We start from the raw sequence: 27,531 nt of genomic DNA, 5'->3' as shown, positions 1-27,531 counted from the left end.
ATAAATGCAATAGAATCATTAAAAAAAAAAACAGATCAATGAAATCAGGAGATGCTTCTCTGAAAAGATCAACAAAATCGATAAACCTTTAGCCAGATTCAACACAAAGGGAGAGGACTCAAATAAAAATCAGAGGTGAAAGAGAAGAACTAGCAACCAACACCAGAGAAATACAAAAGCTTATAAGAGAATATTATAATAATTTACATGTCAGAATATTGAACATCTAAAAAGAAATGGATAATTTCTAGAAACATAATTTCCCAAAATTGAACTAGAAAGAAATATAAAATGTGAACAGACAGATGATCATCAAGGAAATTGAATAGTAATCAAAAAACTCCCAGGAGATTCTGGAAGCATGGAAGATGACAGCGTAGGAGGATGCTGGGCTCACCTCACCCTGCTGATCACTTAGATTCCACCCACATCTGCCTAAATAACCCAGAAAACCGCCTGAAGACTAGCAGAACAGACTCTCCAGAGACAAGCATAGACAAAAGGCCCATGGAAGGAAGGGCAGAGAGGCAGTGCATGCTACACAGACTGGCAGGAGGGAGCCGGGATTGTGGAGGGGAAGCCCCCCTGGCAAGGCAGAACCCCCGAAGTCTGGCTTACAAAAGCACAAGGGCTGGACTCCTGAGTTCTCACACCCAGCAGGACTTAAAATCTGGAATGTTAAAAATCAATTCTCTGCTCTCAGAGAGCAGGGAGGGCAAGAGGACACCGGCAGGGACAGTTGTTGAGCCCTGGAAGACAGAGCTCAGCTCAGTGGGAAACAAAGACACTGGCAAGTGCCATTTCATTCTCCCATCCCCCAGCCGAAATTCCAAAGGGAACCAGTTCTCATCACCAAACTTGCTTGCACCACACAAATGCCCAATGCTGTGCTTCTGTGGATCCATCCCTCTGAAAGGCCTGCCTCCCTCCCGGTGCTGAAGGGCCCCTCCCACAGGGGACAACCCATGGCAAAGCTAGCTAAGTCTGCCCTTCCCACCCCTGTGCATCTTGCAGACCCACTCTGGCTAATACGCCCTTGGCCAGATCCCATCAAAGCAGCACCACAAGCCTGGCAGTGTGCAAGTAGCCCAAACAGGGACCACACCACTCCACAGTGAGTCCTGCGCCTGGGAGAGAGGAAGATAAGTTACACACCAGTCTGACTGTGGCCCCAACCACCAACACAACTTTCTCTGAACAGCACAGGGGAAGTGACCAACAGTTTGGAGCTACCACAAGTACTGCCCAAAATGACAAAACAGAAGAATTCTCCTCAAAAGAAATTCCAGGAAGTAGCGACACCTAAAGAATAGATTACAACTGATTTAAGCATTATAATGGAACAAGAATTTAGAATAATAGTCATAAAATTAATTGCTGGGCTTGAAAAAGGCATAGAGAACAGTGGAGAATCTATTGCTACAGAGATCTGGGACTAAGAAATAGTCATGTGGAGCTAAAAAAATGCTATCAGTGAGGTGCAAAATAAAATGGAGGTGGCCACAGCACAGAATTAAGAGGCAGAAGAGAGAATAGGTGAATTAGAAGATAAAATTGTGGAAAAAGAGGAAGCGAGGAAGCTGAAACAAAGAGAAAGAAAAAAATCCAGGACTATGAGGAGAGAATTAGAGAACTAAGTGATGCAATCAAACAGAACAATATCCGTATCATAGGAATTCCAGAAGAGGAAGAGAGAAAGGGGCTGAAGGTGTACTTGAACAAATCATAGCTGAGAACTTCCCTGATCTGGGGAAAGAAAAAGGCATTGAAATCCAAGAGGCACAGAGAACTCCCTTCAGACGTAACTTGAATTGATCTGCACAACATATCATAGTGAAACTGGCAAAATACAAGGATAAAGAGAAAATTCTGAAAGCAGCTAGGGATAAAATGCTCTAACATATAAAGGGAGACCCATAAGACTAGTGACAGACCTATCTACTGAAACTTGGCAGGCCAGAAAGGAATGGCAGGAAATCTTCAAAGTGATGAACAGAAAAAAAATATGCAACCTAGAATCCTTTATCCAGCAAGTTTGTCATTCAGAATAGAAGAAGAGATAAAGGTCTTCCCAAACAAACAAAAAGTGAAGGAATTCATCACCACTAAACCAGCCCTACAAGATATCCTAAGGGGGATTCTGTGAATGAAATGTTGCAAGGACCATAAAGTACCAGAGACACCACTACAAGCATGAAGCCTTTATAAAGGTAGTGTAAAATTGAAAGCAAAAGTAATAAAACTAACTAAAACAACAATAAATAGTTAAGGGAACAAAAAATAAGAATGTAAAATGTGACATCAAAAAGTGTGTGTTAGGGGGAATATAGAATTTTGCAATGAGTTCAATTTAACTTGCTTATAAACTTAATATAGGCTGTTATATATAGGATATTACATGTGAACCTTGGAGTAACCATAAAGTAAAAACCTAAAATAGATACATAATAGAAATTGAGAAAGGATTCTAAACATAACACTCAAATAAGTAATCAAAGCACGATGGAAGAGAGAAAGGAAGAAAGGGAGAGGAACTATAAAAACAACCAGAAAACAATTAACAACATGACAATAAGTATACCTATCAATAATTACCTTAAATGTAAATGGATTAAATTCTCCAATCAAAAGACAGAGTGGTTGAATAGATTTTTTTTTTAAAAAAAGGACTTATCTACATGTTGCCTAAAAGGAACTCACTTCAAATGGAAAGAGATATTCTGTGTAAGTGAAAATGAAAAGAAAGCTGGTGTAGCCATATTCACACAGAACAGATTTTAAAACAAAGACAGTAATAAAAGACAAAGAAGGACAGTACACAATGATAAATGGGTCAACCCAACAAGAAGATATAATACTTGTAAATACATATGCACCCAACATAAAGCACCAAAATATATAAAGCAAAAATTAACAGACTTAAAGGGAGAAATTGATAACAATACAATAACAGTAGGGGACTTTAACACTCTACTTATATCAATGGATAGTTCATCCAAACAGAAAATCAACAAAGATACACTGGCCTTAACATATTAGATAATATGGACTTAATAAATATGTATAGAATATTCCACCCCAAAGGAGCAGAGTATACACTCTTCTCAAGTGCACATGGAATATTCTCTAGAATCAATCCTTGTTAGGCCATAAAACAAGCTCCAGTAAATTTAAGAACATTGAAATAATATCAGGTATCTTTTCTGACTAAAATGGTATGGAACTTGGAGTCAGTAACAAGAAGAAACCTGTAAAAATCACAAATATGTGGAGATTAGACAACATGCTACTGAACAACCAATGGGTTATCAAAAATCAAAGAATAAATAAGAAAATATAGAGACAAATAAAAATACAAATATGATATAGCAAAATCTGTGGGATAAAGCAAGAGTGATTCTAAGAAGGAAGTTCGTAGCAATACAGACCAATCTCAAGATACAAGAAAATTCTCAAAATGAACAATCTACATTAAACCTAACAGAACTAGACAAGAATAAACAAAAGCCCAAAGTTAGTAGAAGGAAGGAAATAGCAAAGATTACAGCAGAAATAGATGGAATAGAGACTAAAAGGACCATGGAACAATGAAGTTAAGAGCTGATTCTCTGAGAAGATAAACAAAATTGACTTTGGTTAGACTCACCAGGAAAAATAAAAAAGAGAGAGAAGGCTCAAGTAAATAAAACCAGAAATGAAAAAAAGAAAACAAACTTGCAACTGATATTACAGAAATACAAAGGATCATTAGAGACTACTAGCCCTTTATCCAATATGTCATTTGCAAATATCTTTTCCCATTCTGTCTGTTGCCTTTTAGTTTTTTTTTTTTTTATTGTTTCCTTTGCAGTGCAGAAGCTTTTTATCTTGATGGGGTCCCAATAGTTCATTTTTGCTTTATTCTTTATTTTTTATTTTTTTAAAATTTACATCCAAATTAGCATATAGTGCAACAATGATTTCAGGAGTAGATTCCTTAGTGTCCTTTACCCATTTAGCCCATCCCCTCCTTCCACAACCCCTCCAGTAACCCTCAATTTGTTCTCCATATTTATGAGTCTCTTCTGTTTTGTTCCCCTCCCTGTTTTTATATTATTTTTTGTTTCCCTTCCCTTATGTTCATCTGTTTTGTCTCTTAAAGTCCTCATATGAGTGAAGTCATATGATTTTTGTCTTTCTCTGACTGACTAATTTCACTTAGCATAATACCCTCCAATTCCATCCACGTAGTTGCAAATGGCAAGATTTCATTCTTTTTGATTGCCAAGTAATACTCCATTGCATATATACACCACATCTTCTTTATCCATTTATCCATTGGTGGACATTTGGGCTCTTTCTATACTTTGGCTATTGTTGATAGTGCTGCTATAAACATGGGGGTGCATGTGTCCCTTCGAAACAACACACCTGTATCCCATGGATAAATGCCTAGTAGTGCAATTGCTGGACTGTAGGGTAGTTCTATTTTTAGTTTTTTGAGAAACCTGCATACTGTTTTCCAGAGTGGTTGCACCAGCTTGTATTGCCACCAACAATGTGAAAGAGATCCTCTTTCTCCGCATCCTCGCCAACATCTGTTGTTGCCTGAGTTGTTAATGTTAGCCATTCTGACAGGTGTGAGGTGGTATCTCATTGTAGTTTTGAATTGTATTTCCCTGATGATAAGTGATGTTGAGCATTTTTTCACGTGTCGGTTGGCCGTCTGGATGTCTTCTTTGGAGAAGTGTGTATTCATGTCTTGCCCATTTCTTCACTGGATTATTTGTTTGTTTTTTGAGTGATGAATTTGATATGTTCTTTATAGATTTTGGATACTAACCCTTTATCTGATATGTCACTTGCAAATATCTTTTCCTATTCCATCGGTTACCTTTTACTTTTGCTGATTGTTTCCTTCGCCGTGCAGAAGCTTTTTATTTTGATGAAGTCCCAGTAGTTCATCTTTTGCTTTTGTTTCCCTTGCCTCCGGAGATGTGTTGAGTAAGAAGTTGCTGCGGCCAAGATCAAAAAGGTTTTTGCCAGCTTTCTCCTCGAGTTGTTTGATGGCTTCCTGTCTTAAATTGAGGTCTTTCGTCCATTTTGAGTTTATTTTTGTGTATGGTGTAAGAAAGTGGTCCAGGTTCATTCTTCTGCATGTTGCTGTCCAGTTTTTCCAGCACCGCTTGCTGAAGAGACTGTCTTTATTCCATTGGATATTCTTTCCCACTTTGTCAAAGTTTTGTTGGACATATGTTTGTGGGTCCATTTCTGCGTTCTCTATTCTGTTCCATTGATCTGAGTGTCTGTTCTTGTGCCAGTACCATACTGTCTGGATGATTACAGCTTTTTAGTATAGCTTGAAGTCTGGGATTGTGATGTCTCCTGCTTTGGTTTTCTTTTTCAAGCTTGCTTTGGCTATGCGGGGTCTTCTTTGGTTCCATACAAATTTTAGGATTATTTGTTCTAGCTCTGTGAAGAATGCTGGTGTTACTTTGATAGGAATTGCATTGAATATGTACATTGTTTTGGCAAAAACACTGATTTGAAAAGATATATGCACCTCTGTGTTCATTGCAGCATTGTTCACAATAGCCAAGACATAGAAACAATGTAAGTATCCATTAATAGATGGATAGAAAAGATGTGGTATGTATATATAATGGAATACTACTCAGCCATAAAAATGAATGAAATCTTGTTGCTTGTGACAACATGGATTTACCCTGAGGAAATTATGCTAAAAAAATGAGTCATACAAAGAAAGGAAAATAGCATATTATTTCACTTATGTATGGAATCTAAAAAGCAACACAAATGAACAAACAAAACAAAACAAAATCATAGAAAGAACAGAATCGTGGTTGCCAGAGGAGAAGGGAGTTGGGGCATGGGTGAAATGGGGAAAGAGTATCAAGTGATGGATCACTAAATTCTATTCCTGAAATTATTACTACACCAAATGTTAACTCACTTGGATTTAAAAATTTTTAAGTATTAAATAAAAAATAAACAAATATAAACAAAACAAAACACTCAAACCCAGACCTGTAGAATAATTGGAAGATATTCTGTATTATTAATGAATTATACTAGTATATAACTTATTTAAAACAAATAAAAAATATGTATATTTTAAAAAAGAGTATCAAAAGTTATAAACTTCAAGTAATAAAATAATATGTCATGAGGATGTTAAAAAAAAAAGACTTGTAGCTGACATCAGTTTTTCTAAGGCAGTTTTTCTAAGGCTCATATTCACAGATAGCTGAGGGTGATTTTTCTCTGGCATGGAAGCAAAGCTTGGAATACCTGGCTGGCTGTTGTGCTTCTAAAGCAAGCTTGGAGTGAGGGATATTTGTGAACATCTGTGGCTCTTTTCAGGCTTCTTGATTATCTGCAGTTTTCAAACCTGACTTCCTGACAAGAGGAATAATGCACAAGAAATGTAATTGGGAAGAAACCTCCCTATTCTGGATAAATTGTTTTCTCCCTTCCATATGTTCATACTGGACTAAAGAGGAATGTTTCCAACAAATACATAAATCACTGAAACATGATTATGTGAACTTTAAGACTCCTAACTTAAAGGATGCAACTCTTCTGGAAAGAAAGAAATGGCAGCATTTTATGAAAGCACAATGAGATGACAGTGCTGACTTTTCCCTCCAATGCCCCAAATGGTTATAAAATATGGCTTGATAAAAGTCCCCCCTCGGTTTGTAGCAGGCTGGAAAAGAAATGTAGCAGAGGTAGGGGAGAAAAAATCAACACAGCTGATGACTATATTGACACCCAGAACTAGTGATCAGCACCAATGGTCCAAGAGATCTGATTGCCAGAGTTGAAAGTGGAACACATTTCTGCCTACAATGGACCAGGTTTCCAAGATGTAATGAGACAGGCTCTCTTAGGGGTCTCAATAAGCTCTGGACTAGTCTCTCCATCTTGCAGTCATGGCAGAACATTTCACAATCAGAAGTGTTTATGGTTGTCCAAATTTTTATATGCAACCATTTGGCATGTTAGCAGAATCTTTGCAACTACTGAAACAAGAAGCAGCCTTTCTTCTCCTGGTAAGACAAGAGCCCCAGAACATTGGGTTCTTTTGTCAGAGGCATCTCAACTATGGAGACCCAGTGTGAATCATCCAAGAACATGATATGTTCACATTTTTCCTGGACTTCTATTGGTTCCCTTCAACTGAGACCAAGACAGAAATGAGGTGAAGTGAGTGCCCATGTCAGCATGGACATCTCTGTATCTGAGCCTATTAGGTTGAGAAGGATTTGAAAACGCCTGTTAGAGCAGGTTCATGGAGCTATCTGTGCTTAGCATAGTATGGTTAATCTGTCCTCTTAACATGCAAGGCCTTAGGTGATTTTGCCCTACCCTGCATACCATGAATTTTTAAACTATGCTGTGTTAGGATTCCTGATGACCAGCGACTTGGGCCCATTACCAACTAGCTTAATCAGAAAAGGCATTTATTTATTTATTTATTTACATAACTGAAAAGATCTAGGAATGGGGCACAGGACAGCTTATGATATTCCCCCATACCTAAATACAAGGACTGAGAGCAGAAGAGGGAGTGCCTGCCCCTACCAAAAGTTACTAGGAGGAGAATGACTGCAGACAGAAAAAATAAATGTTCCAGGCTCTTCCCGGGGGGATTGAGCCCATCTCTGTTTGACTCCCAGGTCTACTTTCTTAGGCACTGTACCAACTACCTCCCAAGGCATGGCTCCTGCTTGCTTTTCTTAGTGTCTGTCCTAGAAGGTGACTTTGCTCATAGCATTTGTCAACTTTACAGTTGGCCATGCATGTAACATTTTGTTTAATCCTTAAAACCACCATGTGAAGGGTGCCTTGGTGGCTCAGTTAGTTAGGCATCTGACTTCGGCTCAGGTCATGATCTCATGGATTCGTGAATTCTAGCCCCACATCAGGCTCTGTGCTGACAACTCAGAGCCTGGAGTCTGTTTCAGATTCTGTGTCTCCCTCTCTCTCTCTGCCCCTCCCCCACTTTCTCTCCCTCTCTCTCTTAAAAATAAACAAACAGAGATTGAAGAAGATGGCAGCGTAGGAGGATGCTGGGCTCACCGCGCGTCCTGCTGATCACTTAGATTCCACCTACACCTGCCTAAATAACCCAGAAAACCGCCAGAGGATTAGCAGAACGGAGTCTCCGGAGCCAAGCGCAGACGAGAGGCCCAAGGAAGAGGGTAGGAAGGGCGGCGACGCGGTGCGCGCTCCATGGACTGGCGGGAGGGAGCCGGGACGGAGGGGCAGCTCTCCGGCCAAACAGAGCCCCTGAGTCTGGCTGGCAAAAGCGGAGGGGCCAGAAGGAGTGTGTTCCGACAGCAAGCACGACTTAGCGTCTGGGAGGTCATAAGTTAACAGCTCTGTTCAGAAAGCGAGAAAGCTGGAGGACAAAGGGAGGGAGAGCTGCTGAGCCCCCAGACGACAGAGCTCAGTTTGGTGGGGAACAAAGGTGCTCGCCAGTGCCATCTCCCCCGCCCATCCCCCAGCCAAAATCCCGAAGGGAATCAGTTCCTGCCAGGGAACTTGCTCGCTCTGCGCAAACACCCAACTCTGTGCTTCTGCGGAGCCAAACCTCTGTCAGCGGATCTGACTCCCTCCCGCTGCCACAGGGCCCCTCCTGAAGTGGATCACCTAAGGAGAAGTGAGCTAAGCCTGCCCCTCCTGCCCCCCGTGCACCTTACCTACCCACCCCAGCTAATACACCAGATCCCCAGCACCACAAGCCTGGCAGTGTGCAAGTAGCCCAGACAGGCCACGTCACCCCACAGTGAATCCCGCCCCTAGGAGAGGGGAAGAGAAGGCACACACCAGTCTGACTGTGGCCCCAGTGGTGGCTGGAGTCAGACATCAGGACTGACTGCGGCCCCACCCACCAACTCCAGTTATACACCACAGCACAGGGGAAGTGCCCTGCAGGTCCTCACCACTGCAGGGACTATCAAAAATTACCAAACGGAAGAATTCCCCTCAGAAGAATCTCCAGGAAATAACAACAGCTAATGAACTGATCAAAAAGGATTTAAATAATATAACAGAAAGTGAATTTAGAATAATAGTCATAAAATTAATCACTGGGCTTGAAAACAGTATAGAGGACAGCAGAGAATCTCTTGCTACAGAGATCAAGGGACTAAGGAACAGTCATGAGGAGCTGAAAAGCGCTTTAAACGAAATGCAAAACAAAATGGAAACCACAACGGCTCGGATTGAAGAGGCAGAGGAGAGAATAGGTGAACTAGAAGATAAAGTTATGGAAAAAGAGGAAGCTGAAAGAAAGAGAGATAAAAAAATCCAGGAGTATGAGGGGAAAATTAGAGAACTAAGTGATACACTAAAAAGAAATAATATACGCATAATTGGTATCCCAGAGGAGGAAGAGAGAGGGAAAGGTGCTGAAGGGGTACTTGAAGAAATTATAGCTGAGAACTTCCCTGAACTGGGGAAGGAAAAAGGCATTGAAATCCAAGAGGCACAGAGAACTCCCTTCAGACATAACTTGAATCGATCTTCTGCACGACATATCATAGTGAAACTGGCAAAATACAAGGATAAAGAGAAAATTCTGAAAGCAGCAAGGGATAAACGTGCCCTCACATATAAAGGGAGACCTATAAGACTCGTGACTGATCTCTCTTTTGAAACCTGGCAGGCCAGAAAGGATTGGCACGATATTTTCAGTGTGCTAAACAGGAAAAATATGCAGCCGAGAATCCTTTATCCAGAAAGTCTGTCATTTAGAATAGAAGGAGAGATAAAGGTCTTCCCAAACAAACAAAAACTGAAGGAATTCATCACCACTAAACCAGCCCTACAAGAGATCCTAAGGGGAATCCTGTGACACAAAGTACCAGAGACATCACTACAAGCATAAAACATACAGACATCACAATGACTCTAAACCCATATCTTTCTATAATAACACTGAATGTAAATGGATTAAATGCGCCAACCAAAAGACATAGGGTATCAGAATGGATAAAAAAACAAGACCCATCTATTTGCTGTCTACAAGAGACCCATTTTAGACCTGAGGACACCTTTAGATTGAGAGTGAGGGGATGGAGAACTATTTATCATGCTACTGGAAGCCAAAAGAAAGCTGGAGTAGCCATACTTATATCAGACAAACTAGACTTTAAATTAAAGGCTGTAACAAGAGACGAAGAAGGGCATTATATAATAATTACAGGGTCCATCCATCAGGAAGAGCTAACAATTATAAATGTCTATGCGCCGAATACCGGAGCCCCCAAATATATAAAACAATTACTCATAAACATAAGCAACCTTATTGATAAGAATGTGGTAATTGCAGGGGACTTTAACACCCCACTTACAGAAATGGATAGATCATCTAGACACACGGTCAATAAAAAAACAAGGGCCCTGAATGATACATTGGATCAGATGGACTTGACAGATATATTTAGAACTCTTCATCCCAAAGCAACAGAGTATACTTTCTTCTCGAGCACACATGGAACATTCTCCAAGATAGATCATATACTGGGTCACAAAACAGCCCTTCATAAGTTTACAAGAATTGAAATTATACCATGCATACTTTCAGACCACAATGCTATGAAGCTTGAAATCAACCACAGGAAAAAGTCTGGAAAACCTCCAAAAGCATGGAGGTTAAAGAACACCCTACTAACGAATGAGAGGGTCAACCAGGCAATTAGAGAAGAAATTAAAAAATATATGGAAACAAACGAAAATGAAAATACAACAAACCAAACGCTTTGGGATGCAGCGAAGGCAGTCCTGAGAGGAAAATACATTGCAATCCAGGCCTATCTCAAGAAACAAGAAAAATCCCAAATACAAAATCTAACAGCACACCTAAAGGAAATAGAAGCAGAACAGCAAAGACAGCCTAAACCCAGCAGAAGAAGAGAAATAATAAAGATCAGAGCAGAAATAAACAGTATAGAATCTAAAAAAAACTGTAGAGCAGATCAACAAAACCAAGAGTTGGTTTTTTGAAAAAATAAACAAAATTGACAAACCTCTAGCCAGGCTTCTCAAAAAGAAAAGGGAGATGACCCAAATAGATAAAATCATGAATGAAAATGGAATTATTACAATCAATCCCTCAGAGATACAAACAATTATCAGGGAATACTATGAAAAATTATATGCCAACAAATTGGACAACCTGGAAGAAATGGACAAATTCCTAAACACCCACACTCTTCCAAAACTCAATCAGGAGGAAATAGAAAGCTTGAACAGACCCATAACCAGTGAAGAAATTGAATCGGTTATCAAAAATCTCCCAACAAATAAGAGTCCAGGACCAGATGACTTCCCAGGGGAGTTCTACCAGACGTTTAAAGCAGAGATAATACCTATCCTTCTCAAGCCATTCCAAGAAATAGAAAGGGAAGGAAAACTTCCAGACTCATTCTCTGAAGCCAGTATTACTTTGATTCCTAAACCAGACAGAGACCCAGTAAAAAAAGAGAACTACAGGCCAATATCGCTGATGAATATGGATGCAAAAATTCTCAATAAGATACTAGCAAATCGAATTCAATGGCATATAAAAAGAATTATTCACCATGATCAAGTGGGATTCATTCCTGGGATGCAGGGCTGGTTCAACATTCGCAAATCAATCAATGTGATACATCATATTAACAAACAAAAAAAAGAGAAGAACCATATGATCCTGTCAATCGATGCAGAAAAGGCCTTTGACAAATTCCAGCACCATTTCTTAATAAAAACCCTTGAAAAAGTCGGGATAGAAGGAACATACTTAAAGATCATAAAAGCCATTTATGAAAAGCCCACAGCTATCATCATCCTCAATGGGGAAAAACTGAGAGCTTTTTCCCTGAGATCAGGAACACGACAGGGATGCCCACTCACCGCTGTTGTTTAACATAGTGTTGGAAGTTCTAGCATCAGTAATCAGACAACAAAAGGAAATCAAAGGCATCAAAATTGGCAAAGATGAAGTCAAGCTTTCGCTTTTTGCAGATGACATGATATTATACATGGAAAATCCGATAGACTCCACCAAAAGTCTGCTAGAACTGATACATGAATTCAGCAAAGTTGCAGGATACAAAATCAATGTACAGAAATCAGTTGCATTCTTATACACTAACAATGAAGCAACAGAAAGACAAATAAAGAAACTGATCCCATTCACAATTGCACCAAGAAGCATAAAATACCTAGGAATAAACCTAACCAAAGATGTAAAAGATCTGTATGCTGAAAACTATAGAAAGCTTATGAAGGAAATTGAAGAAGATATAAAGAAGTGGAAAGACATTCCCTGCTCATGGATTGGAAGAATAAATATTGTCAAAATGTCAATACTACCCAAAGCTATCTACACATTCAATGCAATCCCAATCAAAATTGCACCAGCATTCTTCTCGAAACTAGAACAAGCAATCCTAAAATTCATATGGAACCACAAAAGGCCCCCAATAGCCAAAGTAATTTTGAAGAAGAAGACCAAAGCAGGAGGCATCACAATCCCAGACTTTAGCCTCTACTACAAAGCTGTCATCATCAAGACAGCATGGTATTGGCACAAAAGCAGACACATAGACCAATGGAATAGAATAGAAACCCCAGAACTAGACCCACAAACGTATGGCCAACTCATCTTTGACAAAGCAGGAAAGAACATCCAATGGAAAAAAGACAGTCTCTTTAACAAATGGTGCTGGGAGAACTGGACAGCAACATGCAGAAGGTTGAAACTAGACCACTTTCTCACACCATTCACAAAAATAAACTCAAAATGGATAAAGGACCTGAATGTGAGACAGGAAACCATCAAAACCTTAGAGGAGAAAGCAGGAAAAGACCTTTCTGACCTCAGCGGTAGCAATCTCTTACTCGGCACATCCCCAAAGGTAAGGGAATTAAAAGCAAAAGTGAATTACTGGGACCTTATGAAGATAAAAAGCTTCTGCACAGCAAAGGAAACAACCAACAAAACTAAAAGGCAACCAACAGAATGGGAAAAGATATTTGCAAATGACATATCGGACAAAGGGTTAGTATCCAAAATCTGTAAAGAGCTCACCAAACTCCACACCCGAAAAACAAATAACCCAGTGAAGAAATGGGCAGAAAACATGAATAGACACTTCTCTAAAGAGGACATCCGGATGGCCAACAGGCACATGAAAAGATGCTCAACGTCGCTCCTTATCAGGGAAATACAAATCAAAACCACACTCAGATATCACCTGACGCCAGTCAGAGTGGCCAAAATGAAGAAATCAGGAGACTATAGATGCTGGAGAGGATGTGGAGAAACGGGAACCCTCTTGCACTGTTGGTGGGAATGCAAATTGGTGCAGCCGCTCTGGAAAGCAGTGTGGAGGTTCCTCAGAAAATTAAAAATAGACCTACCCTATGACCCAGCAATAGCACTGCTAGGAATTTACCCAAGGGATACAGGAGTACTGATGCATAGGGGCACTTGTACCCCAATGTTTATAGCAGCACTCTCAACAATAGCTAAATTATGGAAAGAGCCTAAATGTCCATCAACTGATGAATGGATAAAGAAATTGTGGTTTATATACACAATGGAATACTACGTGGCAATGAGAAAGAATGAAATATGGCCTTTTGTAGCAATGTGGATGGAACTGGAGAGTGTGATGCTAAGTGAAATAAGCCATACAGAGAAAGACAGATACCATATGGTTTCACTCTTATGTGGATCCTAAGAAACTTAACAGAAACCCATGGGGGAAGGGAAGGAAAAAAAAAAAGAGGTTAGAGTGGGAGAGAGCCAAAACATAAGAGACTGTTAAAAGCTGAGAACAAACTGAGGGTTGATGGGGGGTGGGAGGGAGGGGAGGGTGGGTGATGGGTATTGAGGAGGGCACCTTTTGGGATGAGCACTGGGTGTTGTATGGAAACCAATTTGACAATAAATTTCATATATTAAAAAAAAAATAAACAAACATTGGGGCACCTGGGTAGCTCAGTCGGTTGAGCCTCCAACTTCAGCTTAGGTCATGATCTCACAGTCTGTGAGTTCAAGCCCCGCGTCGGGCTCTGTGCTGACAGTTCAGAGCCTGGAGCCTGCTTCGGATTCTGCGTCTCCCTCTCTCTCTGCCCCTCCCCTGCTCATGCTCTGTCTCTGTCTCAAAAATAAATAAAAACATTGAAAAAATTAAAAAAATAAAATAAAATAAAAAAATAAACATTTGAGGTGAAAAAAACACCTTGTGAGATATTGGTATTATTTCCATTTTGTAGAAAAGAAAAACTAAGAGGTTCAAGGACTTTCCTTTTTAAATTTTAACTTGGTTCTAATGTGAGGGATGGAGGAAGCTGAAATATGACTAACTCAGAATGGGCTATTCAAACCTATAAAAATAAGTGAGGAAAATTTGTTTGGAAAATTTTCCCTTAAATTCTTCCAGCCTTTCCATCCCACTATTTAATTTATTTTTAATTTTTATCTATCTATGCATTTATTTAATTCAAGTACAATTAACATACAGTGTTATGTTAGTTTCAGGTGTATAATATAATGATACAACAATTCTATATATCTCTCAGTGCTCTTCAAGACAAATGTACTCTTAATCCCCTTAACTACTTCACCCATCCTCCTACCCATCTTCCTTCTAGCAACCACCAGTTTGTTCTCTGTGTTTTAATGTATTATTTTGTATGTCTCTTTGGTTTTTTGTTGTTTTGTTTCTTAAATTCTATGTATGAGTGAAATAATATGGTATTTGTGATCCTATTTTTCCCTTGACCTCCCCTAATAGTGGGGCTTGGTGGCATGATGACTCTCTATGCCCTGCTTCATTCCCTGGGTTCTTTCTTCAAGAAATCTGCCTGAGAAGAAGAGCAGCCTGGCCAGGTGAGTCCTGAGTGCTCAGAAACACTGCACTAGTAGGGGCTTACGTTACAGGAAGGGGATGGCATCAGTCAGCCTCCCACACAGAAGGACAGAGAACAAATGTTTATTTCCAGAGGCAGTACTCTTAGGAGGAGGCTCCAGAGCTGAGCTGTGAATGAAGCACAAATCTCTAGAAAAGGCCTTGGATGCTTTACTGTCTAAAAATTGGGAAAAGACCTCAGAGAGCTCCTGAACCAGGAGGATCTCACTAATAAGTAGGTGTTGGACCCTTTCTCTGTGTCTTGGACTGTGTGCACACTGAGTGGGATACAGACTAGGAGAAGACTCCTTCCCCTCACTTCCAAAGTATTTGCAGTCAGCCAAGAAACATTCTGGAGACATAGGAGGTTCTGTATAAATATGACTGAGGGGAGGGATAGACATGCACAGGAGGACCACATATGGGGCTGGACAAAGAAGTCAAGCACAAAAAGTTTAGGTGACAAAATTTAATTGAGAGAGTGTGAGAGCAAGAAAATGAGAGAGAAAATCATTTTGAATAGTACTGACAATTGTGCCTATACCTCCAATGAGCATTTGTCCAGGTGAGGAAATAACAAGAGCCATAGACCTACTATTTCCCAGCTCAGGTTGGTCTCATGTGCCTCTAGATATGAGTATTTCACATCACTGATTGGGACTCCAGTATTTAACAACACAAATTTTCCATAAAACATTTCCTAAAACATAAGCCAACTGAGGAAGCAGATCTGTCCCAGTGGTGGTGGTGGGGGGGGGAATGTTGGCTGGATGGGCTCACTGTAAGAGTACCTTGGTCTCCTGAATAGCATCTTTCTAAAGGAGTTTCAAGAATAATGTTGAAAATCCTTGTTTTTTTTCTTTTCGTGTTAACTTTAGAAACTGACCATATGGAGAAGCCAAAAGAGGGATCTCCATTCAGTGTCACATACTCTGGAAGGTGAACCCTTTGTGAAGTCCATCCCACCTCTGAGGATATTATCAACACTTACAGCTGTCAGATGCATTTGTCTTTGTGTCCTTCAATCCCCCTCCCAATCTGGAATGAACTACTCTGAAGACAAATACCGCATCATTAGTGCTCGTAAAATAATAAATGATTGCTGGATTTAATTTAATTTAGTGTCAAACTCTAAATGCATAGAGATTCCAAAAAGACACCATCCAGTGGACTAGTTACAGAAACCTTCCTGGAAGGAGGGGCATTAGCTGAACCTTGAAGGGTGGGTAGAACTGAGGTTGGTGAGGAACATCAGGGAGAATATTTGGCTCCTGCCCTTGCCTACTTTCTCTATTCCATGACTTGAGACTCAACAAGTCTCAGATGGCTGCCCTTTGGCTCTCCCCACACATTGCTGGGGCTTCCTTAGCCTCTCTCCTGACTCTCAGATGTTTTAGCAGTGCTTACCACAATGATGGAATTAACCAGTTTGGGTAACTTACCTGGAGCAGTGCCTGGAGCCTGCTTACCTCCAGGCACTTACCTCCAGGCACAGGTAAAGAAATATGTAGGTTTCTCCCATACCCACCTACCTGACACAGCAGATGGAAGTGGGAGGGTTGGTGGGTAGGAGGTAAGCACTATGGTGTATGCCCTTTTGTGTGTGTGTGTGATGAATTACATCTCACAGTTGTCATAATGAAGAAAAGTGCCAGGATTGGATGAGGTTTTAACCAAGTGATGAAAAACAAACTTGAATACTTGGATAAGTTGGACATTTGCATATTAAGTCAGCTTTCTGTACATAGTGGTTCATATGACACTTGTTTATAGATATATTTAAGCCCAACTTTGGGAGGTGATTAATAATAGCCTGACCTGCAACTGTGGTGGAGGCACCTCATGAACCACAGGCTCAGACCATCTTCCTACCCACACTTGCCAGCCAGTTACTATTTCTTGGCATCCCATCCTAATCAGACTTCTTGCACTTACCCTTTACTCTATGTTTCCTTCTCATCTGTCCTTCTGAATCAAGGAACCATTCAGACACAGAGGGTCAAATTTCATATGCTCTGGCTTAGCAGCCAGAGTGGCACAGTGAGACAAAACACATCTGGCACAGAGTACCTACTGCATATGAGTGCACAATTATTTCTGGTTGTCACAATTTACTCATTCTGCCAAAGTTCATTATGATTTCATAACCCTGGGTTCAACTGGAAAATCTTTGTTGGCAATTAAAGGCAGTGCAATGCAAGGGAAAGAGAGTGGAATGAGAATTAGGAGACCAGCAGTCTAGCCTGGTAACACCTACTGACTGTGTGACCTCAAGCAAGTTGTCAAGTCTCTTGTGATGAAAATAAGGGAAATACAGATGCTAAACTAGTTGTCTTCAAGGTATCCCCCAGGGATAATATTTACATTCTCTATGATGGCAAGGATAAAAATCAGACTGTGTCTTTACACGTGAAGAAGTGTGGCCCCTCATGGTATTTCTGCATGCATGCAAAGGGCCAGTTTTTGGCTAGGTTACCCCTTCAACCATCTGGCCCATTACATAACCATTTGTCACTCTGGAGCGTTGTCGCAGTCTCACTGTGTAATTGAATCAAGGCATCATTCTTTAAAACAGATTAGAAATCGTTGCCTGGGAATTTAGTCAAAGGAGAAAATTGTATTGGTTCAATGAGATGTGATTCAAGAGCATATGACTGGTGACACTTTTAGCTTGACTCACATATGGCTTTACAAGCTCAGCTGGTTAGAAAAAGATCAAGTAAAATGTAGGCTTATTGGTTTAACCAACTGCAATAAGCTAAAGCAGACTTTCTTAAAAAAAAAAAAAAAGTTAAGAATGTTGCCCTTGCCTAGCTCCTAAATCCAGAGGCACAGAAGGGAAATGGGGGCTGTGCATTGCCCAGTAGGCTGGGTATGTATATCCTCTTTACTAGCTTCTAGCTGCCATACTTGATTTTTTAGGAATGGCAGTATTTTGTGATCTGGTGAAAGTTAATTGAAAAGGAGGGGCTAAGACGTGGAGGTGCCCTGCTGTCTGGAATGTAGCACATCACAGTGGACCTAAGAGCTTCAATGACCTTTGTGTTAAGGGTGTGCCTGGGAATGAAAGGAACAGCTTTGAATCCAAATGACAGCCCTGCCTTAGTTTAAAGCTAGGTTCTCTTTTCTGCTTATTATGGATCTTTGATAAGAAATACAATTGCTGAGAAGTCTGTTTTGCTTGCTGTTTGCTATGAGCATTGTGAGACCTTTCCTGACTGTAACCCACTGTAGAATGGGCTGTAAAACTTCCTAAATGTAGTCTGATATGTAATGAAATGAGTGATTGTATACAAACTAACCGGCATTTCTCGCTTCTGTAAACCTGCTTGCTTAGCACATTCCTCACCTACCCCCTTCCCCCTTTCTTCCTCCCGCCACAAGTAAAAACCTCCCCTGTGCTATTTGTCTCTGTCTATAAAAACGCTATACCAACCCTAATCGTGGCCTCTTGTGTCACCGGCGACAAGTGCGCAGAGGACCAGGATCGAACCTGCAATAAACGACCCTTGCCGCTTGGCTTTGACTTACGACTCTGGTGGTCTTTTGTGGGAGGTTTTGGAACTTCAGGCATTACAGGAAGAGAAACTGATGACATTAATTTTTTTTTAATTTTTAATGTTTATTTATTCTTGAGAGGTAGAGACACAGCGTGAGCAGGGGAGGTGCAGAGAGGGAAATACAGAATCTGAAGCAGGCTCCAGGCTCTGAGCTGTCAGCACAGAGCCCAACGTGGGGCTGGAACACATGAACCACGAGATCATGACCTGAGCTGAAGTCAGAGGCTTAATGACTGAGCCACCGAGGTGCCCCAAGACCATTAAATTTTGTAACAGGCTCTGCATAACACTGCCTAACTCTCCCACCCTTCCTGTGGTAAGTCTCCTGTGATCCTCCAAGTGTGAAAGACCAATGTTGGTGGGCAGCTTCCAACCAGTTTAGCTTAAGCAGGTGGTTAGGATAGTAGAGCCATCATCCTTTATGTCTCTCTCTCACCCACAACATTCAATCCATCAGCCAGTGCCATGGGCTTAATTCATATTCTGATTGTCTTCACTTCCCTTTCTGTTTTAAAAAACAGCTTTACTGAGATATCATTCACATACCACACAATTCACTCATTTAGATTACGTAATTCAATGTTTTTTGATATTATTAATTTTTTAAAATTGTAGTAAAATACATACAACAAAAAGTTTTAACCATTTTTAAGTGTATAATTCAGTAAAATTAATTGCATTTACAATGTTGTACCACCATTACCACGATCTTTTTTTCAAAACTTTTTCATCACCCAAACAGAAAGTCTGTACTCATTAAGAAGTAGCTCTATATTCCCCTTTTCCCCAGGCTCTGGTATCATCTAATCTACTTTCTGTCTCTTTGAATTTGCCTATTCTAAGTACTTCATTTAAGTGGAATCATACGATATTTGCTCTCCTACATCTAACTTAATTCACTTAGCATAATGCTTTCAAGGTTCATCCATGTTGTAGTATGTGTCAGAACTTCATTCCTTTCTTTTGTTTTAATCACTACTTCTACCATTTAGTTCCAAGCCATCTTGATCTCTCCTGTGGATTGGAGAAATATCCTCTGTGGCAGATTTGGGCAGTGCCCCACCCATACACTCTGACTTCTTTTTGCAGAGCCCACTCTACTTGCATAGACATCAGGCCAGAAGTGCTAGGGAATTAACTCTGGTACAATAATGCTCCAGTTCCCTCAAATTTTGGGTGGCATAATCTGAACTGCATGTTCTACACACCCTCCCCAAATTCCTAATGAGATTAATTTCCAGTTGCCCACAGTGGTGGCCTGCTTGAGAATGGTTGCTTCCCATTCTTTATCTCACTTCCTTTTCTCCTACCAGTTTTAGGGTATCACATCCCTTACACTAGCTTAGAGCCTACTTCTGGGGAATCCTAACGAAGATAGATAGCTTCCTATCCAATTCTCTGCTTTCCCTCTCATCTTCCTAAAATCCATAATGTACAAAGCAGCTGAAGTACTATTTTAAAATACAATTCAGAGCACATCTGGGTCTTGTTTAAAATTGTTCCAAGCACTGAGAACAAAATCCAAATGCCTTACCAAGGTGGACTAGACATACATGCTGGCTCTCCATACTTGTCACATTCCTGTGACATCAGCTCACCTTCTGTTCCATGAGTGCAAGTTCCCTCTCACCTCAGGGTCTTTGTAACTCATGCTCTAGCCCTTTATTTTATCTTGGCTGGGGCCAGAAGAAATAGATATTAAAAATACTTAACAACCAGTACAGCACGGGTACTGACCAGTGAAGGAGAACAGTAGTTGTGGACAACATGAATATCTATGCTGAAAATGAGCCGGAGTGGAAAGTTATTTTATTCAGGCCTCAGACTAAATGTCCCCTCATAAGAGAGTCCTTCCTTGACCATCCAATCTAAATTGCCTTCTCCCTCATAAACCTCTCCTTATCATATCATCCTGATTTTATATCTCCATAGCACTTGTTGCTATCTGCAGTTATATTGATTTTAAAAATTTATTTTTTTCATATTTGATGTCTGCCCAACTAGAATGGTCCATGAGGACCAAGGCCTTGCTGTTTTGTTCCCTTCCTGCTCTACAGTGCCAGACCCATGCTTGTCCCACAGTAGATGTTCAGTAAGTATTTGCCTAATGAGTAACTGAATGAATGGCTGTCATGGTCCCTGAAATCAAGACTCTCATGGCCTCAATAAGTGGTAGGCCCCTTATAGGATCTAGATCCCCTTACAGAGTGATGGAGAACATACTGTGACTACTTGAAGAAGACCCAGTGACCTGCAAGCTTCCCAGAGATTGTGGTGAGGGTAAGTGTATTGGCCATGGTGTAGGTGGTGCTTAGATGTAGATGAGCATTAGAATTTGTGTGACCAGGATCCTGGGGATCTCTGAAAGTAGTGCCAGATGCTACAGGGAGAGAAGCCACATTGCAAAGGAATTGGGAGGAAAGAGTATGAAGGGAACAACTATGACCTAGAGAGGAAGGCATGATGTAGTGCAGGAGTGGTAGAGGTGTCTGAGGGAGGAGGCTTATTTGTGTGCTGTGGAAAAGGATAATGAAGGAGGAACAGAGACCGAAGGTGCAAGAGAGTGAAGACGGGGGTGAGTGAGGCTGGTGCGTCAAAGATGGGACCAGAGCCTTGGGGTGAGTTTGCCCTGGGCCAGAAAAAGGGACACTTTTTCCTAAGAGGTGGAAAGAAAGGAAAATTTGTGTAGAGAAAGAGGAAACTCATGTGGGAGAGAGAGGAGAGAAAGTGATCTCAGGGTCCTTGGAGTTAAACTGGACAGAGATGAGGGTTCCTGGGGTCCTTTAGAAAGAGGCTATTTATTAGTAAGTCCACTGGGAGAGCTGGGAGTTCATGAGATTTTCAGCTCTCCCCTGGGAGTGGGGAGGCTGGGCCTTTCTCCTCTTTCAACTGGAACACCAATTTCAGTTATTATCACTACTGGAAATTAAAGTGCTCAGCGGGGCCTCTTTGTAGAGTGTCTACAAGGGAGCAGAGGCAGGCAGAGTTGCATTTCAAACAGTCTGCAAGCAGGGCTGACACAGCCCCTCTGTTGCCTGATAGAGTGGGGGTGGAGAGCAGCTGCACTTTCTCCAGTACCTCAGAAAGGCCTGCTGGGCCCAGATATCAAGATTCCACTTGCAATGTGAATATCATGCCCAAAGTGTTTTGGGTAGAATCTTGGTGGGCAAATGGACACAGGCTGCCTGCCACAGAATCTCATGGATCCCTGCCTCTTATCACCAGAGTTACTGGAAGATAGCCACTGACCTTCCTTTTCCCCAGCCTCTAGGATCGTGAATCTCTGTTGACCATCCTGTGGGTTTTTGGTCAATGCCATTGTTCAGAGACAACTTCTACAGCTTTTTTTCCAACCTGAGAAAGTTGCAGTGGCCAACTTGGGCCCTCTGGGCTATTTTCTCTCCAGCCTGGAGAGGACTCAGTACAGCTGCTGGACAGATGAGGGTGGTTCAAGGTGCTGGTCTTCAGACCTTAAGAAACAGGTAGGGTTCTCCTCCACATAAGGATGAGGGGCAGGTTCCAGGCTCACAGAGCCCAAGGTGCAAGGTACCTCAGGGGATCAGTGGTTTGTTTGGTACCCTGAGATAAGCTGCACCATTAGCTACATGTGGCTACTGAGCACTTGAAATATGGTTAGTCTGATTGAGATGTACTATAAACCTAAAACACACACCTGATTTCAAATACTTAGTACAAAAAAATGCCCAATATATCATCAATACTTTTTTATATTGATTATATGTTGAAATTATGATATTTTGGATGATTTGAGTTAAAATATACTATTACAATTAATTTCATCTATTTCTTTTTATTGTTTTAATATAGCTACTAGAAGATTAAAAATTACATATGTGGCTCACATTGTATTTCTATCAGATAGTGCTGTTTTAGGGAGAATGACATCCATGAAACCATTGGTTGGACTGCTTGGATGCAGTTGAAAAAGCAAGACCTGCTCTCAGCCTTTTGTTGCCTGCAAATTCTGAGTTCTGTGTTTGGTAACAAATAGATTGGGGTGGGTTGTGACTGCTAGTACCTCTGTGGGGGTTGGGAGGGTGATGGAGACCTGGGAAGAGGTCCTGAAGGTGCTAGAGACAAATAACTGCCTGGTCCCTAGGGTTTTCCCAGCAGACAGTGTTTCTGTATGCCCCCTTTCAACACCAGGAAGCCGGAGGCTTGGAGCCGTACTTGGTATTCTGCACGGATGCTGTGACTGACACAGCAATTATAGGTTTTTGTATTGTTTATGCTTCTCCAAAATCATAGCTGAGTGCTTTGAACCAGCGGCTGGAAGGCACTCTGCTTGGTTTCATTACAATGTATAATTGTATTTACCCTTTCAGGCCTCCTGGACGATTGGTGCCTTTGCATCTTTAACACTATTCACTTTTCTCATAATTAAATCACTGATTGAATGGAAAAAAAAGAAAGAAAGAAAAACCAAATCATTTTTCTAAACAGTGATCCAACATGGCTTGGGTTCATTAACATAAAAGCACCTAACTTTCTGTCTCTACATTTTTTCTGCTCTGATCTAGGGTTTTGCAGCTGCCTTGGTGCCTAATTGGAATCCACCATCCCTGGCTGGCCTGGCCTCCCACTCAGGGATAGGGCCTTTTGCCCTACCCCTACCCATCTTTCTTCAGACTCCAGGAGTGGCAAACTTTTTAGTGCCCTGAGTGGAAACACTTTCTGCTGCACTCTGGAATGTTGGATGAATAAGAGGTTGTTCTTGTCTATTCACATGTTCACAGCCCACAAATATTCCTCCTCCTCTGAGTGCCTTTGCTCAGGGCCAAGTTTGTGCGTGTGTGTGTGTGTGTGTGTGTCCCCAGATGGCACAAATATACATGCATGCTGAAATTAAATAACTCCTTCCTGGATCTTCTGACCGCAAAAATCAATGGGAATGGAGCATTTCTCTCACCCTTTCTGCCACAGAGCCCCTGCTTTGCTGGTGCCTCAGTACAGTTGGCTCATCAGGTGACCCCATTACAGGCTGGCTCCTCTGAAACCAGACTTGCTCTGTGCTGAGGGCCCAGGCAGGCATAGTTCACTTAGGAAGCTTCCTTCAGGGATAAAAACTCCTGTGGGGCCTTGACCCCTCCCTTCAGCCTGAAATTTCTTTTTGTTTTACCGTTATTAAGACTAGCACTTTATTGCAAATTCCTCTGAGAGAATGAACCAATGTCTTAAATGTATACCATGGTGCAAAGGACCAATCAAAACCTCCCCTGAGAAGGTCTTGGACAGTAGCAGAAGTTTAGTAATAATAATATTAATGATAATAATAATAGCAAACACTTCTAGAGTTCTATGTTCCAAATGCTAAATGTGTGAATATTTTAATGCATATGAAATACCAACTCTGAGGTAATTAAAGCCTGGACAGATAAGTAACAAAGCCAAGATTCTAATTTGCATGTTCCCTAACCTCTACATTGTGCAGGACATAAAAGCATGAGATAGCTAGTACTGGGGCTTGGTGCTGGTGTCAGTGCTGTGGACTTTCAAAACAAACTCTGCAAACCCCTCAGTATTGACGGAGGGAAGAATGGGGTGGATAGGGCATAAGAAGGGATGATGTGGCTCTTATTTTCTGGCAGCATTTAGGCCAGAAGTAATGGTCATAGTTTTTCCTTTCAATTAGCAAATGTTGGGCACTTAGGAAACTGTCCTAGAAAACCATGTGTTAAAATCAAACATTTTAATCCAGCTCTTTTAGCAGATTACATGGTTGTGATAATTAGACTGCTGGGAGCAGAAGTACAGTATTTAATTAATGTGATTTTTTGAAAGAGAAATTCACTTGTTAAGAAAAATACAATAAGGAATTGAAAATTGAAATTAACATAAATTAGCATTGCTCCCCTCCTGTAATATCTTGCCCTGCTTGATCTTTTTCTTGGTGTTTCCTGGGGGAGTTTAAATACTGTCAGCCTAGGTAGGAAAGTGGAGTCATGTGTGGCTTGCTAGGAGGTGGAATTCTGTAGTCTGTAGGTTGTGGGGGTGGGGGTGGAGACACTGCAAGGACATACCTCCACCCTTAGTCCCCAAATGGAAACCATATGAACCATAGAGCAGGTTCTCAGGTGCTAAATATACTTCATATGTTCTACTGTCAGAAGAGGAGAAAACAAGAACACACACACTGAATTCCAAAGGGCACCACTGCCCCTGCCTGCATTAGCACATCAACACCCTTTGCCCCAGTTTTCTTCTTCTCACCATTCCTGCCCCTTTCTAGTAAGATCTCCAGAACACTATGTCTAAAACAACCACAATAAGAACAATGAAAAAGTCTTTTCAAACTGTTCAAGTGATGAGGGAGCTTTAGGCAGGCTGAGGGCAAAATACAAGCTAGCACACTCCCCGCCCCTAGGTGGGATATGTGTGATATTCCTCAGGCACTCTTGACTGCCCAAGGACAAAGGAGAAGAAAGAAAACAAATGGCTAACTGATAGAGATCACAGTCATACGGGACATGGGTCTCCATCAGTTTACTAATATATTATACATTACAAGAAAAAGGCAATTTTATCAATAGCCTAATCTCCAGAAACCTGTAGACCCAGTTTCCTGGAGCCCCACATCACCCCTCAATAGTGATATGGGGAACAAAAGGGAGAAGGAAATGGCAGATAAAATTAAATTTCCTCATAATCTGCATCCCATTGACAAATACTTGAAGCAAATATAGAGTATAACATTTCTCCAGGAACCCCCTACTGTCCTAATGTTAATGCCTTACTAGAGGGAAAACAACCTTAGCTTGACAATAGCAAGCCCTCAGGTATCTTAGGAGTCAGTCCTCTTTAGCATATCAAAGTCCCTCTGGAGGCCTCCCTTTTGACTACTTCCCCAACTCCATAGTGTAAAACCAGCCTTTCTTCACAACCTCAGTGCAGCTCTTTCTGCCTGGGTTCTGTCCTGGTGCTTTAATAAAATCACCTTTTTCGCACCAAAAACATCTTTAAGAATTTTTTCTTGGCCATTGACTCTGGACCACCCACCATCACCCCAAAACCTCATGACTATGAGGATTCTCCATTGCCCTCATGAGCATGCAATTCTTTAATAGAAATTCTAATTCTATGATTTGGCTTTTGCACGCCTCTCCTGCCTCGTCCCTCAACACCATTCATGCCATATCTAAAACCAGCAAAGGATTTTTTTGTTTAATTTTTCCATTTCTCTCACCAAATTGTGCTGGTGTTACTGGTTCTACCTATGTAATATATTTCAAATCCCTCCATTTCTTTTTCTCCCACCAATCATGTTCACAGCACTGCCATTTTTCACCTGGGCGACTAAGATGACATCCTAATGGATCTTTCTACAATTCTTTCTCCATTAAGAAGGTACAGCAATCTGTCTAAAGGCTAAAGTGGGCCATGTAACTCCTCAAAGCATTCCAATGGCTCCTCAGGCACTTGGACTGAAACCCCTACCTTGGCCCGCCTGGGCCGCATTAGATCAGCCTATCCATCTCACCTCAAGCCACTCTCCTCTCTGCCCCCTACATTCTACATACAATGGCCTTCTTTCTAGTCTTCAACTTGGTCTATTCTCTGTTCTTCACATAGACATAGACCAAGCCCTCTTGGCATGCCCTGCTGCTTCCTCTTTCCAGCATGCTCTTCCCCTAGCTCTGAAAGGACTGTTGGTTTTCATCCTTTCAGGCTTTACCTCAAATATTCCCTGATCACTATCTTAATATGTAGTCCCACACCCTCCTCTCCATATTCTCTCTCTCTAATCTTGTAGGATTCACGACAATCTGTAATTGAACTTTTTATTTTTGAATTCCTTATTATTTTCCATGAACTCTCTCTGAAGGTATCTGGTCTGTTCACTACTGCACTCTTGATGTGGCCCTCAGTCAACATTTGTTGAATAAATGAAGAAATGCTGGGATATTAATTTTCCCTATGCTCCCTGATCTTTCTTCCTAACAGAACTCGGTGCCTGCTGCTGAATCCTTCCTCCCCCTTTAGGTGTTGGCCTAAGCATCATTTCCTTTGAGAAGCCTTCACTGATTCCTCCAGCTTAAGTTAGATGCCCCTCTTTTGTGTTCTCATACCACCTGTGTGTCCCCTATCATTTTGCTTATCCCACTTTATGCCTGCTTAATTTTCTGCCTATAAACTCAGCAAATGCAGGGATCCTGGCTGGCTTGCACTACATTGTACCCTGGAAGCTGCACAATGGCTGGCCAGCATCATGATCCCATGAATCTTGGTCACATGGTCCCTGGACGGTAATTTTGTTTTTGGTGATCATTAAAGTTTTATTCCCTATGTCCTTTGATTTTTGTAATTGAGACTATAAACTTAACTCTTGTCTTTTAAAGTGATTCTTTTCCTCCAAAGGCTTATTGCAGTAAATGTTTCTTTTTCCACCATTCTTGCTTCCCAAGCCTTCCTCCCAGGAAGTATGGTGGAGACCAGGATGAGCTATATTAGTTAGTCCTATTGGTCCTATAGACCAATTATATTAATTGGTCCAGAAAGGGTACCATACTGATGTGGATAAGCAGAATCCATCTGTGTATTCAAATTTACCCAGTGTCTTGCTGTGTGATGTGAGGAATGTAATTCTCTTGGTTTCTCTGTGCTTGCCTGAAGGATGGTTCTTTGGTGGTGTTCTTTTTTTGTGCAGGACAAAGGGGTAGCTCTTGCCTAAGAGAAAAGTGTGAGGATGATGAGACTTTCTATGCAGTTTTTGTATACACTATTTCTGAGGAGTTTTGGGGTCATTTGGTGAAGTCAGAGTTATCAAGAGTTTATGGCTTTATGGTTATATGCATTTATTTTTGCAGACTAGCATATATTTAGAATGCCACCTCTTCTCCTTTACTCTCAGTCTTTGTGGTTCAGAAGATGCTTTCTATATCTCTTGCCATTTGACTCACACCTGGCCAATCAGAGTACCATCACTGGTCATGTTGATATGCCCCGATTCGAGAGACCCCCCAAAAACAAACCATCAGAGTCCAGAGTCAAAGCCAAGCAGGAAGGGTCGTTTATTGCAGGTTCGAACCCCGTCCTCC

At 41.2% G+C, this 27,531-nt stretch overlaps 1 long non-coding RNA gene across 1 annotated transcript; it reads left to right on the top strand.

Annotated features, from left to right (window-relative positions):
- Positions 1-14,754: 14,754 nt before the first annotated feature.
- LOC131500419 (uncharacterized) lies at positions 14,755-16,032 on the top strand. The gene is made up of 2 exons (XR_009256279.1): positions 14,755-14,896; positions 15,794-16,032. It is a non-coding gene; the product is annotated as an uncharacterized LOC131500419 (long non-coding RNA).
- Positions 16,033-27,531: the final 11,499 nt, after the last annotated feature.

The sequence above is a fragment of the Neofelis nebulosa genome, chromosome 17 (assembly GCF_028018385.1).
Source record: "Neofelis nebulosa isolate mNeoNeb1 chromosome 17, mNeoNeb1.pri, whole genome shotgun sequence".
Classification (NCBI taxonomy): domain Eukaryota; kingdom Metazoa; phylum Chordata; class Mammalia; order Carnivora; family Felidae; genus Neofelis; species Neofelis nebulosa.
This window is presented reverse-complemented; position numbering and strand designations above follow the sequence as displayed.